The following is a 24,951-nucleotide window of genomic DNA, read 5'->3' as shown; positions in this document are numbered from 1 at the left end:
CCCAACAAGTGCCCTTCTCGATTCCCATCACCCACTTTCCCCTCTCCCCCACCCCCATCTGCCTTCAGTTTGTTCTCAAAGATGTAAATTATTTTTGCCCAATATCATGAAAGTAATTTTTGTTTGGGATCAATGACAATTATTTTTGTCTGATAGTAACACAAATGATTTTTCTTGTGTAGAAAAGTTAACTCCAAAGGCCATGGTCTTATTACTGATAGAACAATGATGAGTTTTGCCTCTAACCTTGTGACTTATTTCTGTATTCTTCCTTTCTTTCATTGATGATATAATTGAACCAACTTCACCATCCCGTTGCTTCCCTCATTGATGAGTTTAATAAAACTTTGGTTTCTGCTCCTTTTGATTTTACATGAGAATTGCATGATGTTAAACATTTTGAAAGTGATACTTTGGTTGAGATTTTGTTAATATATTTACCTGAATTAGGCCCCATGTTCTTGTCCTTTAATTCTATAAACAGGGAAGGAAAGGAAGAAGTGTTCCTTTTGACTTCAAAAACCAACTTGAGACTCCAAACAATCAAACCAAGAGCTGAAGACAAGTAAAAACTATCTGAATGTGATCAAGAAGCCATGGTTGCCTTGGACAGGTCAACCACTCAACCTAAATGCCAGGATGCGGCTTCAAGTTTGGCAACAGAAAGTGTAGGCGACCAGAATGTACCCCCCACCCAAAATATGACTGTAGGAGACCAGAGTATGCCCCCCCAAAAATGCCTTTTTGGTATAAGTACTATTTAGAGCCAGTTGTTTTCCTGCTGCTGCTGCTGCTGCTAATGATGATTTTATTTAGAGCTGATTATAAGCTGTTTTAAGAAACAGCAGAAGCAGGCCACTGGGGTGGCTCAGTCGGTTAAGCATCGACTTCTGCTCAGGTCATGATCTCATGGTTTGTGAGTTCAAGCCCCACATTGGACTCTGTGCTGACAGCTCAGAGCCTGGAGCCTGCTTCTGATTCTGTGTCTCCCTCTCTCTCTGCCCATCCCCCATTCACGGTCTGTCTCTGTCTCTCTCTCAAAAATAAATAAACACAAAAAAAAAATTAAAAAAGAAAAAGAAACAGCAGAAGCAGAAGTTCTGAAAACAGTAGAAGTTACTCTTTCGTAAGAGAAATCTACATTTATAAAGGAAATCTTCATTTGTAAAAGTGTCTCCCTCTTTGTAGTGACTCTAAATCCCAAGAGACTCTTACAAATAGAAAAGGCATAGACTAAAATTTACATAACAAACCTTTCCCTTCTTTACTGTACTTTTTCTATTTACCTGCCCATAACTTACCTCCTTTACATCCTTCTTCCTTTGTTTTAGTTGAAGACAGCATTTAGGTTCAAGTTTTAGCCATCTCTTTGAGTTACTCATCCTTGAGCTTCTCCCATGTATATGGGATATATACAGGTTAATAAACTTCTGTTTCTCTTGTTATACTCTGTTGTTACAGGGTCCCCCAGTGGAGAACCTAGAAGAGTAGAAGGAAATGATTTCTTTCCTCCCCTACAAAAACATATGGCATATGCTTCTAATTCTGATAGGATAATGTGTACAGGGTAAACCTCTTGCATCATTTTCTATTTTCTGGCAACACTTATCTCAAGATGGCAGATATTTTACTCACTGGAAGTTGTCAACACATTTCTCTGATATTACTTTTACTTTCATACATAAAAATGGACCAAAATTAAAGTACCTTTTCGGTGTAAGCTAAAACCATTCACCAAATACATTCTCCCCCACCCATCCAAAAACAACTCTCAGGGGAATTTGAGAATGTTAACTCCTGTTCTCCCTTTGGCTCACAGCAATAACTGCAACTGCTTTCAAGAGGCTGAACCTTTGAAGGGCAGCTGAGTTCATTCCAATCAGCAGGCAGTGGCAAAATGAAATGGATTTTCTTTCACATTAGACTGGATGGTATAGTGGCAAGTTGAAAAATATTCTGTTTCATTTTGGATTCATGGGTTTTTTTTGTTGGTTTTTTTTTTTTTTTTTTTTTTGCTACTCTGTGATACTTGAAAGTCAAACTGAATGTCAGAGATAAAAATGTCATGCAGATCATGGCTCAGGTCCCCTGGGTTCACTGGAGATGCACGCAGTTGAGACTTTTGACTGAGGTATAGAGAGGTCAGTTCAACTACACTGTTCCCCAGCCATCCCCTGCTATTTCTCACTCCAAAAGATTAATTCAATATTGTGTCCAGTTGAAACGCAGGTAAGACTAATATTCAGCTGGGTTTCTAAAGGCTGAAAGACAGTCAACTCATGAAAGTATTAAAGGATAATTTTTTAGAAAAGATAAACTCACATCTCATACATATATAAAATGGGCATATGTCAAAGATTTTATTTAACTCACTAATTAAGGAGGGAACCAGTAAGATGTTACAACCAATTCGAAGGAAAATCCAAAGAGAAAACGCATATGAAGGCTATTAGGAATGTTGCAATGAATTTGCTTAATTTGTGCCATAATGGCTTCTTCCACAGAGAGGGAGGGAAATTAATGGAACATCCTTCAAATTCATTTGCATATTTTTGGATAAGAATCATTTGTATCTCTTTCAGTTATGTACAATTTACAGAATTGTAAATAACACCAATATAATGAAAGTCATAAAGACACCGTAGAACCAATAAGCTGGAGGGGGATGCTAGACAATGCTTAGTTTTCCTTTGAAAACATCCAGTAATATTTTTTTGATGTATTTCAGTACTTCACAATTTTTCCCCACAAAGGAAAACCTGACTAACATTATGTTCTTATCTCTGAGATTTTATAAAACAGAAACGGCAATAGTGTTCTCCTGCATCTGTTTGCCAAAAACAATCAAAATAGGACAACAGATGGACTGAGGAGCAGATACTTGAAAGCAGAGAAATCAAATGGAAAGAAAAGTAAACTTTAAAATACCCTTTGCTTAATCATTGTCTTTACAGCACATTACTTTGCATTTCACATCGTGGAAAATTTTAAGAGAAACTGACTAAATGGATGAGCTATCTTTTAAGCTACCTTGTTTTAATCTCACAATCTCTTCAACATTTTGGAATGTCAGGAAAAGCACCATGAATTTGGGGGTCCTTGAATCAAAAGCCTTGGAGAATAATGTGAAAGTCTTATGACAATTCTTCTTTGAAGAATGAAGAGACACTGCACTTCATTCTGCCCAGCATACCTTTCTAGGAGCCCTACTTACACACCTCTTTCTCCCACCCAAAGCTCCTGAATCTCTTTCTCACTTATTCTCCCAAAGTCTTCCATTGTGCTAGCTCTTCTCCCTACAGCCCCTCTTTTCTGGTTTTTGTATTTATGAAAAGTAATTTCATTATCTTAACTTCTTCGGGTCTTCTCTTCTTCCACCTCTCAGCACAAAGTCTTGATCATTGAACCAAGCAAATACTATGTCCTTTATCCTTTGAAGGGAGTGGAGAAATCTATCCCCAAAACATGTAATTTTGATACCTTCCTCCATGCCACAGTTTATTTTAAACTTAAAGAGAAAATATCTTTGCTATATATATTGGAATAGGAATAGCTGCCACATCATAATTGTAAGTATGGGTGCACCACAAATGATAATAATTTTATTAGACTTTTGTAAAAAAAGGAGTTTTAAGATTTTCCTAAATGTCTTTCAGATTCCTTCCAACACCCCAAATTCAGACAAGCAAAAAGACGATATTAGTTTTGTGGGGCTGCCATAACAAAGTATCCTAGATTGGATGGCTTAAACAACAGAAATTTATTTTCTCACAATTATGGAGGCTGAAAGTCCAAGATCAAGGTGTCAGTAGGGCTAGTGTCTTCTAAAGATTCTCTTTGGCTTGCAGATGGCCATCTTCTCCCTATGTCTCACATGGTCTTCCTTTTGTGTATGTTTATGACCTAATCTCCTTTTTTTAAATAAGGGCACCAGTCATATTAGATTTGGGCCCACTCTAATGACCTCATTTTAACTTAATTACCTCTTTAAAGACCCTATCTCTAAATACAGTCACATTCTGAGGTACTGGGGGTTAAGATTTTAACATATAAATGGGGGGGGGATATAATTCACCTTAAGACAAGGACCATTCTTTTCATTTTAGTAGCAGAAAAATGTCAGGTGGGCAGGGATTAAGTGATCTCTGAACAATCCATCAAGGAACATAGCCATCACCTCTAATTGATAACCTGTACTGTGGATTTAAGTCATTCTTAGAAGAGTTGTTAGAATGCAGAACTTCTTGGGAGTTTCAGTTGGCATTATGGAACAAGCTTGAAAAAAGTAATGTTTTTATTTTTGTATTTAATTTAAAGATATAAATGATGGACATATGCCAACCTTATAAATATTCATCAGGGTATCTAGGTTAGCTATTTCCGTAGTTGATTTAAATAGTCACACAAAAGCATCATGAGTATTTTTTGTGTGTTTTTTCACATTGCTGAGATTTACATACTGTGACGTTCACCAGTCTAAAGTGTACACTTATCATAAGTATCTATGTGTGCAATTATATGGCAAACTACTCTGCTCTCTTTATAATCTCTTTGATAACTACAAAGTTGACACCATTGGGATTTATAGGTAAAGACATAAGGCTTAGAAATGTAAATAACTTGGTGTTCTCTCCCATCCCGCAGCTGCAGTGCCTGCCCTGACCAAGACCCTCTGCCCCTAGACCCAACTGGCAGCTCAGCCTTGCATTTGTGTCTGATGTGAGAGCCTGTGCTTAAGAAATCAGGTCTCAATGGAGACGTTCAAGCAAAGGTTGGACAACTGACTTTCCAGAACAAAAAGGAAACTCATGCATCAGAAAAGGTGATTAATAAACACACCAAAAGAATATGGCTGCATAAATACCAGAATCTGATCAGATAAAACAGCTTAAAGAATTTCTTGGAACCTACAATAAGCTTACAGAAACCTGCTTTTCTGACTGCATTAAAGACTTCACAGCAAGAGAAGTAAAACCCGAAGAGACCACCCATTCGGAACATTGTTCACAGATATATTTTTATATAACACTAAGAATATCTAGGAGATTTCAGGAAAATCATATTCAGCAGAATGAAGCCATGGCAGCCATGACACCTTGGCCAACCACCATTGAAAAGTCCTGATGGATGGACTTTAGATGAAAGATTGCCAGAAGCTGCTGTGATGGAAATGAGGACTCCCCTGATAGAATCCCCTGAAAGCAGTAGCCACCATGTTAAACTGTCATGACTGTTTGGCAAATGGAAACAACTAGAGAAACAAAATTGCTATTTTACTGGATAATCAAAATAGAAGGTCTTATTGTTCAGGGGAAATGAAACACAACATTTGTTGATGCCTTAAGATTCAGCAGGTTGGTAACTTCATCAGAAAAACAAACCATTGTTTCTTCAGTTGTGACTGTTAACTTTAAAGCAAAATATGTGTTCAATCATGTATGACATAGAAAAAAACATTTTATTACTAAAAGTAATACAAGTAGAAATAAGTAAAATAAGTAGAAATATCACTGAGCAGTCATTTATACTATATAATATTTTTCTTTCTTTCTTTTTATTTATTTTGAGAAAGAGAGAGACAGAGAATGCATGTGAGTGGGGAGGGGCAAAGAGTGAGGGACAGAGAGAATTCCAAGCAGGCTCCACACTGTCAGCACACAGCCCAACACTGGGCTCCATTTCATGAACAGTGAGATCATGACCTGAGCTGAAATCAGGAGTCAGATGCTTAACCCACTGAGCCACCCAAGTGCCCCATATTGAAATGCTTTTCAATCACGATCATCCTCCAAGTATTCCTGTTCATTCACGTCTGCCTCAAATTACTGGTAAATACATAAAATAGTTAACTTGCTAATCATTTCAATGCACGATCCTTTTCTTGCCTCCCTTCTTGTGTCAGGATGTGCATTACATATTCTTATCCTAGCCATATTTTCATATATCTTCAGGAAACATCTCATCTAAGACTACCTTGGGAATGCTTAAGAATTGACCATTATGCTCTAGTGAAGACTGTGTTTTGCATTTTATTCAAAAACTGAGTCCAACAACATACAATGTCTTCTCAGTCATGACATGTGATCAGTGCAATAAAATGTGAACCGAAGTTAAAAAAAGAAAAAGAAAAAGACTTGTAAATAACTTTATCAAACTGACCCAGCAAATAAGAAGCACTAGTAATTCAAAACCCAGGCCCTATACACTGTACCACCTAGCCTTTCCCCATTTTTCCATAGGTAATACATTCTCCTTGAATGGAAATCAAAGAGCACAGAGTAAATAAAAAGAAAATAAGAATCACTTATAATCCCATTACTCAGAATTCAACACCTATCATTAATTCGGCATTTACTCTTATAGTTGTTTTCTCATTTATATGTATCAAAAACGTGTATGACTGCCTGCACATAAACTCAGTTTTCTAAGGAATGTCACACTTCTCCATTTTCTTCAAATCAGATTAAATCTGCCTCTGACCTTCATGTCCTACAAGGTTGTCAGAAGATCCTTGCAAGTACTGGGGCTTTTGATCTTTCTTGAGGGTCAAAGAGAAAAATGGGAGGCTTATGTACTGCTTGGAAAGCTGGGGGATGTCTTTGATGTTCAACCCAACATTGCAGCCTTTATCACTGTCTAATGTCCAGTGGGTCAGGAGGGCAGGGACTGCCTTCAGGGTCCAGAGGAGCACCGAGTCTTCCTCTGGATGGGAGGCTCAGTGTGTGTTTGAGATTCCCTCTCAGGCCTCACCACCACCTATGGGTACAGTGAGGCATGGGATGGACAGGGGCCTCCAGCTCCTAGGCACCTCCTCCCCTTTAAGGAATGCTCCCCTTCTATCTGCCTGTCAGTTTCTCCTGCAATTCCTTCTCTCACTGTATAATCCCTTCTGCTCAGTTAAAAAGACTAAGAGCTGGGGAGGGAAATGTTTATAGTTAACAACTCTCTTTCCAAAGAAGGGATAATAAAAGACTTGACTATTGAGAAATTATTTATTTACACGTGTATTGTGATTATTGTTTACAAAATCAAAATCACATTCTACCTGTTTTTATCAACAATCATTGTAGATTTTTAGCTCTAAGAAAAGATTTTAGCTCTAAGAGTTTCTAATTGTTGAGTTTTAAGAATTCCTTGTATATTTTGTATGCAAGTCCTTTATCAGATACATGTTTTGCAGTTCCTCCAATTCTTTCATTTTCTTAACTGTCTTTCACAGGGAAGAAGTTTTAAATTTTAACAAAATGCAACATATCAATTTTCCCTTTTATAGATTGTGCTTTTGGTATTGCATCTAAAAATTCATCTCTCAATCCACGATCATATAGATTTTCCCCTATATTTTCTTCTACAACTTTTATAGTTTTACACTTTACATTTAGATCTATGGTTCATTTTGAGTTAATTTTTGTGAAAAGTATAAGTATCTAGTGTCCAGAACCATTTATTGAAAAAACTGTCTTTTCTCCACTGAATTGCCTTTGAGTCTTTGTCATGGATAGATTGACTATATTTTTGTGGGTCTATTTCTAGGCTCTTTATTCTGTTCCACTACTCTTCCCCCAACTCACTTCTATGCTGCCTTGATTATAACAACTTTATATTAAATCTTGACATTGGGTAGTATAAGTCCTTCAACTCTGTTCTTTTTTAGTATTGTCTTAGTCATTCTAGGTCTTTTGCTTTTTGATATACACATTAAAATCAATTTGTTGACATCTACAAAATAATTGCTGGGATTTTGATTGGGATTTCATTGAATCTATAGAGGATGTTGGAAAGAATTGACATCTCTGGTCAGGACTGTGAACCAATGACAGATGGGGGTTGGCTGATGAATACCCAAGCTTTCCCAGCCCTCAGGTAGGACATATCTGTTCATGTTATGCAGTGTTTCCCAGAGTCCTCAGCAGGATCAAGCACCAGTTGCCCACAGTAGCACCTTTTTTGAGCTATTTTCTCTTCTCTGCTCATTTCCCCATCCTCTTACTGTCACCAGCTAGACCCTAAGACCTGACCTTTACCGCCCACCTGCGGTAGTGGCTACCTGCAGTAGTGAGTACAAACTCACTAACCTTTGTCCTACATCTTTACTTAAGATCTCCTTTCTGTCTTACCTTTTAACTCTTGCAAATGAACCCAAAACCACCCCTCAGGTGATGGCAACAGGCCTGACAAGACAGGTACCAGCCCAGTCCACCCTGACCATCTGAGCTAAATGACTTGCACCTGCGCAGATGGACTGTGGTGTGACCCCTTGGAATGACTGGTACTTATCTTTACCTCATTATAATGCTGAAATCTCCACCCAAGGAGGAGCCTCATTTACATAACATACAATTTATGTATAGGAGGTTTCCTTAAGGTGCATGTGCACCACCTCTACATATGATGACATGGCTTCCCTATCTAAATATTCATCGTAACCTAAACAAAAGGAACCCAGTTACCCTCTCTCAGGGAGTCATGGCTTTGGAAGCCATTCTCTGTGATCTTATTTGCTCCAAATAAAGTTTTCTTTGTGCGACAACTCACCTCATGCAGTTTCCGTGATACATCAGGGATCGAACTCCCTTTCGTTCAGTCACATTACCAGTGTTTCCTGTAATCATCTCCCAAATAAACTACTTTCCCTCAGAACCTCATCTTAGGGTTTGTTTCTGGGGCATCCAGACTAAGAGCTGTGACAATACAGGAATACTCAAAGACAGGCTCAAGTAAGGCAACTTTCCTAAATGTACCCAGGTTCCAGAGTGGTACCAGGCCTATCCAATCTAGATAGAAAACTCCCAGTTTGGTAATTTAATACCTACTCAAGGCACTCAAATTTAGTCTTTAATTTAAGACGCAGAAAGCAGTACCTCGCAAGTCTGCTATTTCTTCAGAAAGAAAAAAAAAGATACAAATGAAACACATTTAATTTCAACAAGCATGCCTGCGCATGAAAATCTACCTCAAAATAGCTAAAATGGTAAAAGATGTGTTGCTATTTTAAAGCCAGAAGATTTGGATTTGCCTCAGGCAGCTTTTAGCTTCTAGAGTTTTATGGCTCACTGGTTTCAGGTTAGAAAGTTAGAATTGCAAAGGCGTGCTGTGGTTTCAGTCTCTGCCATTCTTTCATAATTTTGTAGCACAAGGGCTTTTCCAGGGAGGGAGGTAAGGGTGGGGTGGAAATCTAACAAGGGAGGAGTGAAAGGCACCAAGAGAACTGACCCAACTATCTGTCTTTATTTTTAACAACCTCTAAAGCAAGTCATGCACGATGAACATCACAGAAGCACCAGGCATTTGTTGGAAAAAATCCTCTGGGGATGCACTTCTTGAGGGGAGAAAATGGCTTCATAAAGAAAGGATGCAAAAACGCTGTGCTCTCTTTATCTGCAACTGCAGAATGCAATAGCCACTCCACCAAATCCTCAGCTGCAAAAACAATGTGTGTAATCTGATATTTATTTTTGCTGAAATGGAGCCGCAGCTCTGCCATTGCAAAGCGCCCAGAGAGCCTTTGCTGACCCTGGGGGGAGTGCGGCCTAATGAAACAGCCTCACTTTTGCAATTTAATTTTTCTTCAAGAGCACAGGCCAGAGTTAGAGGAACTTCTATCCAGCTTTTGGAGGGAAAGCCAAAAATGAATTAATGAAGCTTATCAGACGGCCTTTAGAAAATGTATTGGCCCTTTATTATGCTACAGTATCAGCCAACACTCGCTTTACTTTTCTTGGGAGCAATTGGACGGGGGCTGCGATCAGGGAAGATGTGCTTCGCTGTCTCAGCCCACACACTCAAGCAATTTAAATCTGGTCTCCAGGAGACCTGACATCATAAAGGGAAATTGTATTCAGGCCTTCTAGTCTAGGAAACATTACCTCAATGCTGCTGGATTTCTCAGTCACTGCCATTGTTTCTTTGTTTCCCTGTATCACCAAACTTCATGGGAGAGAAATTACTGCTGCACTACTTCATCATCTAGTATTTCCTTAACTCTAAGAGCTGCTGCTGCAGAACTCTTGAATGATGCTGTTCTTTTGAAGGTCACTGAGGACCCCACCTTGTCCAACCCATTAAGCGTTTTTCATGGTCTGCACGACCCAACATCACCTCCCCACCTGCCCTGCCGTTCTAAGCCTTGTGTTTCCTTGCCTTTTGTTGACGTGGTCGTCCTCTCTTCCCTATGCCTCCTCCTGGCCCTTCCTAGTGGTCATCCTCCAAGGTTCTTTCTTCCAACCTCCTACTCTATATTCATACTCTCAACAAGCATCCATTCCCATACTTTCAGTTGGAGCTTCAGCAGCAATCTTGACTGATGAAGTACCTGGAGGGTAGGATTCCCCAGGGGAGGATGCGGAAGGACATTAGAAGGAACTTGGCCCTCTGATGATTTTGCTGAAACCGTCGTATCTATCTTGCCTGCCCACCTCCTGATTTCTTCTGCATGCTAGAATAAACTTTGTGTTTAAGCCACTGTTTTGTATATTTTGGATTTTCTGTTATATGCAACAGAATCTAATTTAAATAATAAAAACAGGCATAATAATGTCTTCTCATAAAGTTAGTATAAGCTTTACATGATATAAGTCATGTGCCTAGCTCATGTGCCTAGCCAGACCTAGCCTATGTGGTCAAATATTGTAGATTTTATTATAAACTCCATGCCTGCATTCCCAGCTTCATGATGCACCAAATCACAAAATGTCAACTATGATCTAAACAAATCCCTTCCAAAACCAACTCATCCTCTGATTGCCTCAATCTTTGGTGTATGACATGACTAATCTCTTGTTAATCAAGGTTTTGAGTCTTCTCATTTTCTTGCTAATATTGAATCAATTGCTAAATGCTATTGATTTAGTCCTTCGCATTTTCTCCAATTAATTCCCTCATATTTTCTCTGTAAATCCCCTAGTTGAAACTTTCATTATTACCCACCCAAAATATTACAGTTGTCAACTCAATTGGTTCCCCACTTCCTGTGTATATTCCTACTTCAAGTTATCCTACTGAAACCATCACATAAGTCTTCCAAAAGCACTGCTCTAATTTTGTTATTCCTCTAAAAACCGTAGTGGCTTGTCATTGCCCACTGAGTTAGTCCACATGCTCTTCAGCTCGGGGCTTGAGACCCTAACTTATATCTTCTGATTCTCACCTCCATCTCCTTCCATGCCAATCAATCTAGACTCTTCGATTTGCCTTCTGCTTTCTTAATTCTGTTGCTTGGCTCATGTTTCACTCACCCAGAATGTCCTCTTCTTACTCCACTGCCTACATTTCAATATCTTAGCTAACTTTCAAAGCATCACAGAAATTATATCACTCCTAAAAATCCCCTCCTTCCAAAACAGATATAATTTTCCCTTTACTCAAAACACTTTGTATCTCTCTTATGGTGCTTGTGCTCCAATGCTTTACACCAGTCATTCTCAAATTTTAGGGAGCATCTTAGTTATCTGGAAGAACTTTGAATATACAGATTGCCCACTCCCAGAGACCTTATCAAGACAGTATGGTATTGGCACAAAAACAGACACATAACGAATGGAATAGAATAGAGACCCCAGAATTGGACCCACAAATGGATAGCCAACTAATCTTTGACAAAGCAGGAAAGAGTATCCAATGGAAAAAAGACAGTATCTTTAACAAATGGTGCTGGGAGAACTGGACAGCAACAGGCAGAAGAATGAAACTAGACCACTTTCTTACACCATTCACAAAAATAAACTCAAAATGGATGAAGGACCTGAATGTGAGACAGGAAACCATCAAAACCCTAGAGGAGAAAGCAGGAAAAAACCTCTTTGACCTCAGCTACAGCAATTTCTTACTCGACACATCTCCAAAGGCAAGGGAATTAAAAGCAAAAATGAACTATTAGGACCTCATGAAGATAAAAACTTCTGCACTGCAAAGGAAACAATCAACAAAACTAAAAGGCAACCAACAGGATGGGAAAAGATATTTGCAAATGACATATCAGATAAAGGGCTAGTATCCAAAATGTATAAAGAACTCACCAAACTCCACACCCCCAAAAAAATCCAGTGAAGAAGAAATGGGCAGAGACATGAATAGACACTTTTCCAAAGAAGAAATCCAGATGGCAAACAGGCACATGAAAAGACTCAACAGCACTCCTTATTGGGGAAATACAAATCAAAACCACACTGAGATACTACCTCATGCTGGTCAGAGTGGCTAAAATGAGCAAGTCAGGAGACTATAGATGTTGGAGAGGATGCGAAGAAACAGGAACCCTCTTGCACTGTTGGTGGGAATGCAAACTGGTGCAGCCACTCTGGAAAACAGTGTGGAGGTTCCTCAAAAAATTGAAAATAGATTTACCCTATGACCCAGCAATAACACTGCTAAGAATTCACCCAAGGGATACAGGAGTGCTGATTCATAGGGGCACTTGTACCCCAATGTTTATAGCAGCACTCTCAACAATAGCCAAGTTATGGAAAGAGCCTAAATGTCCATCAGCTGACGAATGGATAAATAAGATGTGGTTTATATATACAATGGAATACTACTTGGCAATGAGAAAGAATGAAATATGGCCATTTGTAGCAAAGTGGATGGAACTGGAGGGTATTATGCTAAGTGAAATAAGTCAGGCAGAGAAAGACAGTTACCATGTTTTCACTCATATGTGGATCCTGAGAAACTTAACAGAGAACAATGGGGGAGGCGAAGGGAGGTGGAGTTACAGAGAGGGAGGGAGGAAAACCATAAGAGAGTCTTAAATACTGAGAACAAACAGAGGGTTGATGGGTATGAGGGAGAGGGAAAAGTGGGTGATGGGCATTGAGGAAGGCACCCATTGGGATGAGCACTGGGTGTTGGATGGAAAGCAATCTGACAATAAATTATACTTAATATAAAAAAAAAAGAGAGAGAGAGAGAGAGAAAGAAGGTCTGGGAAAGGGTCTGAGATCTGCATTTCTCTTTTTTGAAAAAAAAATTTTTAATGTTTATTTATTTTTGAGAGAGAGAGAGAGAGAGAGAGAGAGAGAGAGAGAGAGAGAGAGATACTAGTGGGGCAGGGGCAAAGAGAGATGCCAAAGCAGGCTCCAGGCTCCAAGCTGTCAGCACAGAGTCCGATGCAGGGTTCAAACTCAGCTGCAAGACCATGACCTGAGCCGAAGTCAGATGCCCAGCTGACTGAGCCACCCAGGTGCCCCTGAGATCTACAGTTCTAACAAAGCCCCAGGTGATACTGATGCTGCTGGTGTGGGGATCACACATTGAGAACTGCTTTCTGGTGATCTGGATTTTACTCTTTCTACACTGTGAACTTCTGGAGATCAGACAATATGGCTTATTCCAATCTTTGTATTTCCCAATGCTCCCAGCACACAGTAGACACTTAATAAGTGTTTATTAAAATGGCACAGGATAGAACAAGAGGCCAAACAAAGTTGGCAAGGACCTTTTGAAGCTATGCTCAATCATTGGTTTCTATCATACAGAAAGAACACATCTAAGTGCTTTTGCCGAGAGCATAACCCAATTCTCCTGGTGTTAGCTATTGTTCTTGGTTTGGGGAAGTGAGCCCACAGCATGTGCTTGGAGGAATGCTAGGTATTGTAAAGCAAGGACACGACATGAATTCAGGGAAAGCAGTAGTTGAAGGGCTCCCCTAGAGGAGAAGGATGACAAAAGTTCAACATTTGGGAAATTAAGTATGAAGGTTGCCATGGTAAGATAACAACAGATTTCAAATCTATAATTGTACCTGGCGAGAGGCATGTTAGAGTCCCGCCATATACTATTGTTTCCTTCTTGTGCTTTTAATACTTCAGAAGCAAGTCACTCTGAATTCAAGTTGTGCTTCTAATTACCCTTTTTATTATTCTCAGAATGTTCTTCAGAACCAACATGATTTTTAGGAAAGAAAATTAATTGCGGCTTTTCTTGGTTTGGAAATGTGGGCAACTGGGTATTCTGGCAAATTCACGCCCTGTTTTCCTTCTGTGTGTAGATAACAGACTGATAATTCACCTTCTGCCTGTCTATCCAGTTATCTAGTCAGGGTGTTTTTTCCCAAGGCGGGGAGAGGACATTTTGCATATGGAAGGTGTTTTTGAAATGACAAGAAAATGAAGAACAAGTCAGCCAAAGAAACAACAAATGCCACAGTCATCCCCCAAAGACCTTTGTTCTTAGCTTTTCATATTTCATGTCATACTTCTCATGAAATAAATCCTCCAGAAACAACAAAAGATAGATGGAGACCATTACAAGAAAGGATGGATATCAAATATGGATTTTTTTATTTTAAAGAAGCAATTCAATTGTACCCAGATGGAACATTAGAAACGTCACATCTCTGCATCATCATTTTTCAGCAGCAGCACAGATGGTACCTTTTCATTTGCAGTGCGGGCCAACATAGTGTGCTCAGCTGTCTGCTCCACCCCCATCATGAGTCCAAGTTTACATGTAAGAGGACATGTTGGTTGAGTTAACCCAGAGACCCTTGGGAAACTGTGTTGCCTGGGGCCCTGACATTACTATTTTATAATATTTCCTTCTTCAAGGAAGCAGATGGGATTGCCAGACCGTGACTTTTATCTACTGTTCTCAAATAAGGCGCCCTAAGGCTTCCTGCCTCTTCCCAGAGCCGGACCACAGATCTACAGTGATGAGGAGAAGCAGGCAACATCTGCAGACCTTCTGTTAAAAGCTCTTATTTGTTTAAGTATCCTGTTTCCTTGCTATTTATATTTCTAGAAATTAGGGAGATGCTTATCCCTACTTGTCCCAATACAGTTGAAAATTACGATTGATGTCATTCAAGGGCTCACAATTTATGTCCTAAGTGAAAAAACAAAACAAAGTAAAACAAAAACAGAGTAAAAATGCACTGCCACCATTACCATCACCACTACCACCATTATCCTCACCTGACTATTGGAATGGTTTATCTGGGGACAGTAGCAGAAATTCTGCTTTCTCTAGGGAAATTACTATGGGCTTCTGGGGGCAATAAACCAGCTCAGAGATTCCAGGAGAATCCCAGTCAGGGAAGGTACTGGGTCACTAATTGCTGAGAAGAACTTCAACTAAAGAGAGAATGAAATTGTCTGTCAGTCTATCTCATGCTGTCCTGAAGTTTCTGCTTCACTGTGATAAAACAGAATTGGCCAGGAAGCACAGCATCCCTAATTTTGGCATACACATAGGCCCTAGGGCATAGCACAGTCTAGCATTTATTTATCAATTTGATTCTTGGCTTCCTAAGCTCACTGATTTTACAGACAGTGATAGGAGCATATCATTTTCAACATTTCACAACTGCGTTAACCTCTGTTTTCTCCTGTCCCTGGCTGTTAATGTAGAGCTGCCGGTGCTTTGAAAAGCACTGTCTTCCCCTTCTTCAGCCATTCCTGTATCCATTCCCTTTGCCATGTGGCTTTATAGCCTCCCCATTAAGAGATTGAGCCTATTTCCCTGATTTTTGATTCCGATTTCATCCATGCGACTTGTTTTAGGCAATAGCATATTAGCCGATGTGACTCAAGCAGAGGCTTGAGAAAATGCTTATTTGTTTCCATTACGGTTGAGTATCTCTGCTATCTCCATGAGCGGAAGCCCAGGCCATCCTACTGGAGAATGAAAGACATAGGGCAAAGTTGAGTGCTTCCATCTGAGTTCTCCTAGGTAAAGACAGTCTGGATCAACCAACAGCCAACTGACTCCTGTACTAATCCTGTACCTTTCAATCCATTGTTCAGTTTTGGTTTTACCTCCAATGTAATCCTCGAGTTTGCTCATCTCTCTCCACCATCACTGACCCAGTCGGTATAGACCTGTACCATAGTTCACCTGGATTTTGTAATGTCCTTTTAGATGGGGTTCCTGCTTTCCCTCACATTTCCCTGCGAGCCTGTTCCTACTCAGCAGCCAAGGGACCTTTTAAAAACCTAAATCAGATGGTGTTAGTTTCCTGGATAAACCTTTTGATGGGTTCTCCTTGTTCTTAGAATAAAGTCCAATATGTTAACACAATTCTCAAGGTTTGCCTACCATACTTCCTCACTGGAACTTCTAAAACTGTTACTCGTCTCCTACTCCACTGCTCTGCTCTTGTGTGTCCTCAAATAAGCCAGGCCCATTCCCCTCCTAGAGCCTCTGTCCTTGTTGCTCCCTCTGCCTGGAATCTCCTTTCCCCAGCAATGCTAACCACCAGCTCTATGTCCTTCATTAGTTTCTGCTTCAATATCACATCCTCCTGAGATCCTCTCTTCCTGTATCAAACAGGCCTCTTTCAAGTGGCAATCAGAGCATCTAGATGATTTCTTTCATAACATTCATCGTAATCTGTAATTATCCTGTTTATGTATTTGCTTGTTTTGTTGGCTGCCTTCCTAGTTAGAATGTAAGTTTCTCATAGACAAGATCTTGATTTTCTTATTTTCCCTGGTATTTTCAGCACCTCGCCTACAGTCAGTGCTTTGTGTATGTGTCTATGAGACATTAAAACTGGAGGACTCTTACACACACACATTTTATATATGTATATAATATGTACATAAAAATACATACATATATTAGTTTCCTATGGGAAACTCATACATTACCAATATATGTATGTGTTAATGAGTCTTCTTTAAGTTCACATACATACTAATGTATATGTGGGACACACGTGTGTAATCTATTGTATGTGTATAATGCACATATATATGTAATGAGTCCTTTATTTTTAATCTGACACATGCACAATTTGCTCTTTAGAATCTTGCATTATCTAAAAATATAACTTGAACATCTTTTTGCAACAGCAGATATAAGCCTACCTCATTAAGTCTTCAGAGTATTCCTTTGTACGAATGTACCATAATTTATTTAGTCAATATGAGCTAGTGCTAAGATTGTTCCCATTCTAGTGATGAGGAAACAAAGGCTGAGGGAGACAAATCATTTGCCCAAGACAGCCAGTATTGGACCTGGCGCCTGAGTCCCAGTGGCGGGATGGGGCAGTATAGGCCTGACCTAGCACTCACATGGTACACGCATGGATGGAGGCAAATTTGTTGGGGGCTCCATTCCTTCTTTGTGGCTTTCTGACAACCATCTTCCCTCCAGTGGATCCATCTTCCAACAAGTTGAATAAGCTGACATATGTTAGTGGTTTTAAATGTTAGCGCCCATAAAATCACCCAGAGGTCCTGTTAAAAGACAGATTTCTAGGCCCTACCCCAGAGATCTGGGCTGGGGGCTGAAATTCTGCGTTTCTAACAAATTCTTAGACAATATTGATGCTTTTAGTCCATGGAGCACACTTTGGGTATGCGAAGTGCTCCATAAGCATTAAAGCCCACACAAATTCAGGAGAATGTGACCTCTCAGTTTTCATTAAGCCCCTACTGAATGCCAGCTATGGTGACAGGTATTATGGCAAAAAGAACCCATCATGCAGGGCCTCACTCATGAAGATTTAAGAATTTAGTTGGTGAAAACAAAATATGTGTTACAAAAACAGAAATTTTTAGTGCAGTGAAGAGTGAGATAAGCGACAGAGGCATAGTCTTTAATTAGAAACCAGTTCTAGGGGCGCCTGACTGGCTCAGTCAGGGGAGCATGTGACTCCATTCAGGGTCATGAGTTCAAGTCCCATGTTGGGTATAGAAATTATACATACATACATACATACATACATACATACATACATACTAAAAAAACCCAAACAGTTCTGGGTAAAAAACAACAACAAAAAAACCACTCTACTTGGTGCAGACCACTGGATTTTTGGCATGTACTTACTAAATACCGATTTTTTTGATAAACCTTCTTCCCTCATTTTGGTGTGTGCCGCATTAGCATCCTTCCAGAACTCATGATGACTGGTTTGAACATCTGCTTGCTAACCCGTTGCTTAGCTCAGACACTCCTAAGAGTCACATCATCAGGAAGGGAAGCTGTTAGGGTAGATTCCTTAGAGCAGAGCTTGAGATGAGGGTTCTTGTGCAAGTGATTTATTTAGAAGGAGTTTTGGGGAGGAACCTATGACTGGGTTAAGCAGGGCAGGAGTATAACAAGGATGTGGTCTCATCTTTGGCCTTGCCTGACTCCACAGGGCACCTGACTTCACGGGGCACCTGACTCCATGGGGCTCCTGACTCCAAGGCACTAACAACTGTCTCACCATAGGGGGCTGGCCTTTAGTACCCCAATGCCTTTTCCCCATTTTCCACCCTGGTTCCTATAGTCTTTGTAAAAGTTCACTTTTTAAAATTTTATTTAGCAAGCATATATTGCCCACATACTCTAGGCACTAGGCATTTGTAAGGTCAGGGGCTGAACTTCCCTGTCTCAAAGCCCATAGTGATGTCATTTGATACTGAAATCTACCCTCATGGCTGCAGAGAGAACGTGGGCCCGCTCTCTCCAGGCTGCACACATGTAATTCACCTGGTGTATAATGTAATGGCCTACTTTATCTCTCACTTCCTATTAAGCCCAACGAATGCTGAACTATCTGCTCACCAGGATCTTTGCACATCCAGGTCTTATGTTGTTGTAGTACACTGAGTAGTGCGATCCCAAAGATATTAGGTCCTACTCTCTGGAAATGATTAATCTTACTTTATATGGAAAAAGAGTCTTTGTAGACAAAATAATTAAGAATCTTGAGAGGAAGAGATTGCTCTAGACTATGCAAATGGGCCTTACGTGCTATCACAAGTGTCTTCAAGGCAGAGGAAAACTTGACAGGGGAGGAATTGATATGAAGATAGAGGCAGAGATTGGAGTGATGTGGGCACACCAAAGCATGCCGCCGGCAGCTGGAAGAGGCAAGAACAGAATCTCCACTCCAGCCTCCATAGGGACATTGGCTCTGCCAGCCAATGATTTCAGACATCCAGCCTCCAGAACAGTGAGAGAACAAAACTCTGTTGTTTAAAGCCATCCAGTTGTGGTAATTTGTTGTAGCAGCCCTAGAAAACTGAGAGCAGTTGTTATATTACCTGTTTCTGGAGTTACCTGGGTGCCTTCCCCTCTCCCACAACACATACTTCATCACAGTGATGCTTGTTTCTGCAGCTCACATGCCTACCTCTCTAGGCAGCCTCCTAGATCTTTCATCCCACCACCTCCAGGCTCTGATCTAGTAGACACCCCTTGTCTGTCTCCCAGAGTTCCTTGAACAATATTCTCTCATTGCCTTTGCTCCGTTCTTTTCTATGACCTTCCCAGGTCAATCTCCCTGTGAAGTTCTAAATCCTTAGGGTCTTATTCATGTCTATATTCCCTGGTCCTGGCTCAGGGCTGAGTGAAAAGTGGCTTTCTGGTATTTGTTTCTTGACACGAAGAGGAAGTAAGTAGATGCTGCTGTTCAGTGACTAAAAGGGGAGACTCAGGGGCTCATGAGGCCTCACATCACTGGCCAAACCTGACTGGACATGTGGTAGCTCCCCTGGCTGAGATGCCCTGTAGAGGCTTCTCCCCCATTATCCTACCAGTCCAGCCTTCCAGCCCAGCCTGCTCTGAAGCTTTCTGAGGCCTCAGGCCTGGTTGTGTTCCCTTTGGCTTCGTGTCTGCAGAGCCCGTGTTTATTTTCTGCTCAGCTCTTCTTATGTTCATCTCCTCTCTCTGCTCTCCTTCTCCTGACTCCCAATCAGCCGTGACTCACAACCTCAAACGCTGTTGCCTTTTGTCATTATTTTGAGGAGTCGCATGATTTCCCTCATTATCACCTTCGGGGCTAGAATAGGGGTTGGCCTGCAGTATTTTATTTCTCAGGGCCAACATGAGGGGTGTGAAGCAAGTGACAAGTTCAATAACCTGGGGGTCAGGTTAGCGTTCTAGTGATCTAGTTGCTCTGAGGAGGTGGCTGCTAAACGTGGAATTTGAAAATTAGGACGGGGCTTCAGTCAAGGAGATGATGGTAGAGCCTTTTCAATTCTTCCTCTATAAATTTGCTTTCCAACTCAGACTTCCTGGACAACATTTATAGTCAAATTTGACAGTCTCTTCTAAAACCTGACAGTTTTCTTTCTATTAGCCTCCAAGGAAGGTAGATAATTATTTTGTCTTTTTTTTTTTTTTTTTAACATCAGGTAGGGAGCCTCCAAGGTGGGGGTGTGGTTGTATTTTCTCCCCTTTGTAAGCTGTTTGGAAGCCACTTGTAACGTTGTAATTATGAAACCTGGGCTCTGGGAGAGGTTTTAATAATTGATTCACAAAGTGGCTGAATTAGTTATTTATTGCTGCATAATGGCCTCTCCCAAAACTTAGAGACTTAAAACAACAAGCATTTGTTAACTCACAAAGTTTCTGAGACTTAGGATAAAGCAGCAGCATATTCTGGCATGGGGCCTCTCATGAAGTTGCAGTCCAATGTTGGTTGAGGCCACTACAATCTTCAGAAGGGCCTGGAGTTATCTGCGTCCAAGAAAGCTTATTCATATGCCAGTTGGCTGGAGGCCTCAGTTCCTTGTCATATAGGCCTCTCTACAGGGTTGCTTGAGTGCCTTTATGACATGGTGGCTGGCTTCTCCTGGAAAAAGTGATCCAAGAGAAAGAAAGGAAGAAGCCACAAGGCCTTTGATTACCTAGTCTCAGAAGTTACACACTATTCTATTCCTTAGAAGTCAGTCACTATGCTCATACTTAAGGGGAAGAGAATTCAGCTGCACCTGTTTGAGGAAGTGTCAAAGAATCTGTAGATATATTTTAAACCACCAGAGTAGAGTGCCTTTCCTTCAAATACCTCCAGAGAATGCAGCAAATCATTTTTACCCTGTCGATAAAATACCACCTGGTTTTTGAATGTTTTGCCGGAAGGTTGCAAGAAATATAGAAGTCTTATATCATAATCATTAGAATAGTGAAAAATAATAGTATATAATAGTGAAAAAATAATCCTTATGAAGATAGGTGAGAGGATACTGTGCTGCCTTAGGTCTGGGTAGGTGGGAGGATTTGAGAAGAGTAGAGGATCCCAGTGGTTTCAATTTAGTACTTTCTGTTTAATATATACAATATTAACTAGCTATCTCATTGTCTCTTTGATTCAACAATTCAACATCAGGCACCATGATAAATGAGACAAAATCCTTGCTTTCAAGGCTGAGAGATAGATGGAAGAGAGCTACTCTAGATAAGCTGCCTAGCCCAACCCAGCCCAGACAGAACCCCAACTGACCATAGATGAGTGAGCCCAGTAGAGACCAGGAGAACCACCCAGCTCAGATAGGTTGAACTCTGCAGAAATGTGAGACATTAATATTTATTTTTGTATGCCTCTGGGCTTGTGTGATTGTTATACAGCAATAGTGACTGATACAAGTTTACAGTGTGGTGAAAAAGACAAAGTGAAAGGCAAATTTTGCAGTGAGATATGATACATACTATGCTTAAGGCTCTGACAAGAGTGAGACGGGAGGGCCTAAATCTACCTCAGGGTGATCAGGGAAGCTGAAGACTTCAGGAGATGCCTGAATGAAGTCCTAAGAATGAGATGGTGTTTGCCAGAATGGGTTGGAAGACTGACACTGGGGTGGGGAACCACATCCTTTTCCGGTAAATGTGAAATCTTGGTAAGCTAGAAAGCAGTTGTAATGGATGGGTCCTAATTGTTGGCACCCCTGGATCATGAATCACTTCATAAGTCCTGCTAAAGGACTTTATCTTACTCTTTATCTTAAAGGCAACCACTGAAAGATTAAAGAGGCATAAAATAATCAGATTGATGGCTTGTTAAGCGCACACTGGAAGTGGTGTGGAACCAGGCAGGAATCAGGGTGGCTAGTTTTGAATCTGTGCTCCTCCAGATATGGCCATGGGAAAGAAGAGGACAGAGGAAGGAAATATTAGGAGGTGGTTCAGACAAGGCTTGGCAGCTGATATAACGAGGGGGTGGAACTTGGCTTTAGTTCCAAAGCAGAAGAGTTTGGAAGGGGTAGGTGGTAAGCATTTCTATGTGGGTCACGATGAGTTTGAAGTGCCTGTGGGTGAGCTGAAAGGAGGTGTTTAGTAGGTAGGCAGAAAAGCAGTTTGGGGCCTCAGAAGAGGAGCCTGCAGCAGGCATATACTTTGGGGCATCATCCACTTGGAGGCAGTGGCTGAAGCTATTACAGGCAAGGTTGGGTTTATGTAGGTGAGAACCAACCCAAATTTTGTACTTTAGGGAAACACTGACCCCTAAATGATGGGCAGAGGAAGAGAAACCAAAGGAGACTAAGAAAGAGATGCCAGAGAGAAAGAGAATACACAGAGGAAAGTGATTGCACATAAAACAAAGAGAGGGCTTTGGAGGTTAGCAGTATCACATATCTCAGGGAGGTAGGAGCATAGAGGATTGAAGAGTGTTTTGTTGTTTGTTTTGCACCCAGAAACTATGATGAGTTTCATGGTGACCTGAATCAAAGGTCAAAAGGGATGAGAGGTGTATTGCAAAAGTAGACAAGGAAATGGAGACAACAATGGATATTAACTACTGCTTGGTAGAAGAACCATCTGTGGTCTCTTGGCTGCAGCTCTAACTTCAGCCATGGATAGGGAGATAGTTCTGTATAGGCTGTGACTCACTTCAAGCAGACAGCATCTGACTTCTGGTATGTACTTTGAATTTTCCTTTCTGCCCAGGGCTTTTCCAGTGTCCTGAGCACTAGTGAGAGCTTGCTTAGCCCAGTACATGCAAGCTTGGAAGTATGGGGGAATTGATGTCTCTGTGGGAGAAATAATAATCATCCACCCATGGGGATGCAAGCTAGTTAATGAATGCTTGACATTCATTATTCATAATAGTCAAGATATGGAAATAACCTAAATGTCCACTGACATTTGAATGGATAAAGAAAGTGTGGTATATATACACACTGAAATATTATTCAGCTATAAAAAAGAAGGAAATTCTGCCATTTGTGACAACATGCATGGAGCTTGAGAGCATTATGTTAAATGAAATAAATCAGAGGAAGACAAATACTGTATGATCTCATTTATATGTGGAACCTGCAAAAAAACAAACTCATAGTAATGGGGAATAGAATGATGGTTGCTAGGGGGTGTGGGAATTGGGGAGATGTTGGTCAAAAGGTACAGATTTCCAGTTATTAAAATGAGTAAGTCCTCGGGGTCTAATATCCAGCATGGTGACTGTTGTTAACAAATTCTGTATCTTATACTTCTAAGCTGCTGAAGGAGTAAATCTTAAATGTTATCACTATAACAGCACTCCAACCAGTCTTAAGGGTTATTTTGCTTTAAGCTCTGCACTCCTTGCATCAAGTCCCTAAAACCTAAGTCCCTTAATCTGTAGCAGAACTACCCTTGTTTCCTTGAAGCTGGCCTTGAGGAGTGAAGGATCAAACTTTCCCAGAAGATAATGCCTGGCCACATTCGAAAACAGCTGCTACAGATGCCAGCAAGTCTGTTCAGGGTCCTATCAACATACGACTAACCACCTGGGCATGTGTTTCTCCCACACATAGCCCCCTCCCTTTTCCCCTGACTCCCCCTTTAAAATGCTCGGCATCTTCCCAGGTGGTCACCTTCCTGAATAAAGCAAACTTTGCTTTCCCACCCTCAATAGGCTCTCAAGTACTGATTTTTAAGCAGTGAACAGCTGAATCTGAGTTCGGAACCAGTTCTCTGTTTGGTAACATTACCACACACAGAAAAATTATAATTATATGAGAGGAAGATGTATTAACTAACTGTATTGTGGTAATCATTCTGCAATATAAACATGTAGCAAATCATCCCCTTGTACACTTTAAACTAACATAATGTTATATGTTATTTATATCTCAATAAAGCTGGGGAAAAAATGCCTGCCTCTCATCTTTAGAGTGGACAAATTCTGAGAAGGATTCTGTAAACTTCTCTGAGGTCACATGGAATTAAGCCCCATTAACTAGAGTGGTGATATTGACAACACATGCTTATACGGGCCTTTCTTCCTCACCGGATCCCTAATTCCTGCTCCCTGATATCACTCCCTAGATAAACTACTTGAAACCAAGTCCGTATCTCAGGCTGTGTTTGGGGAGACTCTAAACTAAAAAGGAAATCTTTTACACTAAAGATTTAAGATAAATGTATGGATATCAATAGGTACTCACCCACTGCACTCCCTCTCCTTAAAGCTTCTGCTGCTTAGGCGGCCATGTTTCATGTCACATGACCTTACCCTCCAACAATAGCTGATTGGACCAAGGGGAGCACGTGACTGAGCTCAACCAACCAAACATGATCTGGTCAGCAACCTATGGTGTTGCTTGTTCTGTGAATATAGGGGAGGAGCTAATTGGTTTCCCTTTTTTTGGGAATTTGACTAAAAAATATCTAGAGAATAAAGAAATAAGCAATGAGAGCAAAAACTGAAAGATTGAGACGGATAGGAGTAGAGAAAACATGGCAAAAACATCATGAGAGAACAAAAGCAGTGAGCTAACAAAAGAACATAAAGAGACAGAGGTGGAGTTTCCATGGGGCTCAGAGGAGTCCTGTATTCTCCTTGACTTTTTAATTCCAGTCATGTGACCCTTCACTGTGAGAAACTTCTCCCTTCCTTTTGTCTACAGTACCTTTATTTTTTACTATTATTTTTAAGTAGGCTTTGCATCCAGTGGAGCCCAATATGGGGCTTGAACTCATGACCCTGAGATCAAGACCCGAGCTGAGATCAAGAGGCCGATGCTTAACTGACTGAGCCACCCAGGTGCCCCTGGTCTGTAGTACCGTTAGTGAGAATTTCCTGTAGCCACAATAGCCTCCATAGAGTGATCTGTGGAGGGAAAGTGTGCTGATGCCATTGTTCACCCCTTTAAACCAACATGCTTCCCTTCTCCACCCTGTCTGGATCTGGCAAGCCAACTTATGTGGACTTCATCACCTCCTCCCTTCCCCTGGCTCCTGGTGGGTTTAGCACATGGGAAGCATTAGAAAGGCCAGAGATCAGAAGGTGGGAAGGGAGGGAAACTATGGTGTTTA

General features: G+C 40.7%; 1 long non-coding RNA gene across 1 annotated transcript in view; it reads right to left on the bottom strand.

The window, feature by feature from the left end:
* Nucleotides 1-24,165, bottom strand: part of LOC109498082 — a 95,449-nt gene extending 71,284 nt beyond the window's left edge. The window contains exons 1-2 of the long non-coding RNA XR_006595373.1: nt 24,081-24,165; nt 1,302-1,479 (exon numbers count right to left, since the gene is read on the bottom strand). This is a non-coding gene — a long non-coding RNA (uncharacterized LOC109498082). The remainder of the gene's footprint in view (nt 1-1,301; nt 1,480-24,080) is intronic.
* Nucleotides 24,166-24,951: the final 786 nt, after the last annotated feature.

Source organism: Felis catus, chromosome A3 (assembly GCF_018350175.1).
Source record: "Felis catus isolate Fca126 chromosome A3, F.catus_Fca126_mat1.0, whole genome shotgun sequence".
In the NCBI taxonomy this organism is placed as follows: Eukaryota; Metazoa; Chordata; class Mammalia; order Carnivora; family Felidae; genus Felis; species Felis catus.
The sequence above is the reverse complement of the archived record's forward strand: the minus strand, read 5'-3'. Positions and strand labels throughout refer to the sequence as shown.